This window comes from Miscanthus floridulus, chromosome 16, assembly GCF_019320115.1.
Source record: "Miscanthus floridulus cultivar M001 chromosome 16, ASM1932011v1, whole genome shotgun sequence".
Taxonomy (NCBI): Eukaryota; Viridiplantae; Streptophyta; class Magnoliopsida; order Poales; family Poaceae; genus Miscanthus; species Miscanthus floridulus.
Genome location: NC_089595.1, coordinates 46,400,004 through 46,402,739, shown reverse-complemented (window position 1 = coordinate 46,402,739; position 2,736 = coordinate 46,400,004). Strand labels below are relative to the sequence as shown.

General features: G+C 45.0%; 1 pseudogene; it reads left to right on the top strand.

The window, feature by feature from the left end:
- The first annotated feature begins 647 nt into the window (after positions 1–647).
- On the top strand, positions 648–2,380 carry LOC136510653 (uncharacterized; annotated as a pseudogene).
- Positions 2,381–2,736: the final 356 nt, after the last annotated feature.

Below are 2,736 nucleotides of genomic sequence, written 5' to 3'. Positions count from 1 at the left end.
ACCAGCGTGTACTCCGGTGAGCACCGGCGACGAGCTAGCGGGTCGTCGGCGCGGTTTCGCAGGCGCCTGTGGTAATTTCTCGTTCCCCTGCTTTTGTGACGAGAGTTGTGGTCGTTGTGGTGAGAACATTCTAGAAAGTCGAGCGCAGATTTGGTGCATCATTCATGAGGAATCACAGGCTTACTCTAGCATTTCCGCCATACTTGATTTCTCCGCAGAGTTCTCAGAGGGCAGGCGCAAATAGTCGGAAAGAGTTAGAGGTGGATTTGGAGGATTGGTTGAGTTTTGATCGATTTCCGCCATTGAGTTCTAAGCAGAAATCCCCAAAAGTAGCGTTCGGACTACCTAAGCATTCGCAATTGAGTGATTTGGATAGAGTTGAGCGCCTTCGTCATTGCAATTTACCTCCAGTTGTTGCGGTGGATTCGAATTCGATTGCAATAGGGAATTTACCAATCCATTTCTCATGGAGCAGTAAACCGGATACTGCTCTGGGTGGTGGGGAGGTACAGAAGTCAATTGAGCAAATTGTTCAGGAATTGTAGCCGCCAATGATGCGCACAAAAGTGAGTCCGCCGCCATTGTTGAGTTCTGAAGTTTGAAGAAATATTGAGAGTGTTGTCCGGGTGAAGAATGTGGGGAAGAAGATGAAACGGGCTAAGGCCGAGGAAAAGGAAAATTTAGGTGGGCCGGCCCAGTTAGGCCTGTCTATTGAGGACCTATTCGCTCATTCTTATTCTCCTCCACCCAGTCGCAGCCGCAGCCGTAGCCGCATTGCTAAGTCCGCCTCGTCTTGGGTCTGGGTTGCCTCCTCTAGGGTTTGGGATCCAGCCACAGAGGTATTTTCGGCGAGTGTGAGGGACATCAGGAAATTTGGGGCTCAGGCAAAGTTTCTCCGTCGTGTCCGTCCTAACATGACGGATGGGAGGTCATTCGTTGAGGTCACCATGGACAAGAGACAGCAAGGTTGTGAAGTTAGAGATGGTGATAGATTTAGAGATACTAAAGATGGGGAGAGATTTTGAGATAGGCGTAGTAGCCACGATGGATTTCAGGGATCAAGGCATGAAGGTTGGGATTCCCAAGCTCGAGATGGGCGTGATCCGCGATTTTCTCGAGATCAAGGGTACTGGGATCCAAAGTAGGGTCATCAGTAGTTTTGAGGTCAGGAGCAGTGGGAGGCCCAGAATCGCAAGAGGATGGGAGATCAGTCTAAAGAGCGAGATGTGCGTCAGATGATTGAAGAAGATCTCCGCCACAAGATTGAAGATCGGAGGAAGGGGTATAATGTTCAGCAGAATTGGGGTTCGGGTGCAGGTCAGTCTTCAGGTCTAGCTATGAAATGTTTTAATTGCAATGATTATGGTCACCATCATTCTACCAGGAAGAAACCACCATTTTGTTATAGTTGTTGAGAGTCAGGTCATAAGTCCAACCAATGCCCTTTGATGAAATCTAACAAGGGTTTGCAACTTTGTGCGTATGGTATGCCTGGTCAGATTTTTTATGCTCTAGATTTACCTAAGCCTAAGGTTGAAGCTAAACCTAAAATAGAGGGACCAATTAGAGCTATTGTGTCAATTTTGGAAGGAAGGGGTACTAAGTTTAGAGTTAAGACTGAATTGCAATATCTGATGGATTCGAATTGGGATTGGGATGTAAAGCGCATTTCGGGGAGTGAATTTCTGGTGAATCTACCATCCAAAGTGGCTTTGAATCTGCTAATCAAGATGAAAAAATCAAGTTTATCACGTCTGACATCATGGCTGTGGTTGAGGAGTTAGATATGGATCCGGAGTTGTTTTAGGTTCTTTAGTCTGTGTGGGTTAGAGCTATTGGCATTCCAAAATTTGCTAGAACTGAGTTTGCTGTTATGGAGCTTGCCAGGTTGGTTGGTGATCCAGAGGAGGTGCATTTACCATCTTTGCAGTGGAATGCGGTGTGGGTAAAGGTGTCATGCCAAAATCCTAACAAGATAGGTGGGACATTTGAAGTGTTTATTAACAAGAAGGGTAGGAAGATAACTTGGTATTTTCCAGACAAGCTCCAGAATTATCCACCATCCAAGCCTAATGATGATCTTGATGATGAAGAGGATGATGTTACTAATGAAGAAGACCCAGAATCACAGGAGAGCCATGGATGGCTGGAATCAGGCAAACCTACACCTGGTGATACTAGTAAAAAATATAGGTCTGGTTCTTCTACTCATCAAAGGCAGGTTGCTATGGGTAGTTCTAAGAGTACTTGTCCACTTGTTGAAGAATTAGAGATGAATTCTCAGGGACCTAATGATGATACATATGATTATCAGAGGTTGATGGCAAAATCTAACATTTTTCAAGATATGCATGATTTAGCTGCTAGTCTAAATCCATAGGGTGATCTGGAACTTGAAAATGATGTGTCATCTGATGGGGTTCAAACATCTCTTTTGGAAGGTGTAGTATCTGATGGGGTGCTAGTCTGCAATGAGGAGGACAAAGTAGCAGATCCTGTATCGACGAAGACTTTGGAGTCGATCTTGACTTATCTAGAGGAATCATGTGGGGTTTCAAAACTTAAGCCAGTCAAGAGTGGCCTGGTTAATTTCAATACTAGACACAGTTCGAGAATTCAAGAGAAAGAGGGAGCAATGCAAGATAAACTGAAAGCCAGGACAGCTGATGCAAAAGGTATTAAATTCATTCCCTCATCTTCTTGTTCTACTGATACTTGCTCCTTAGATTCTATGGC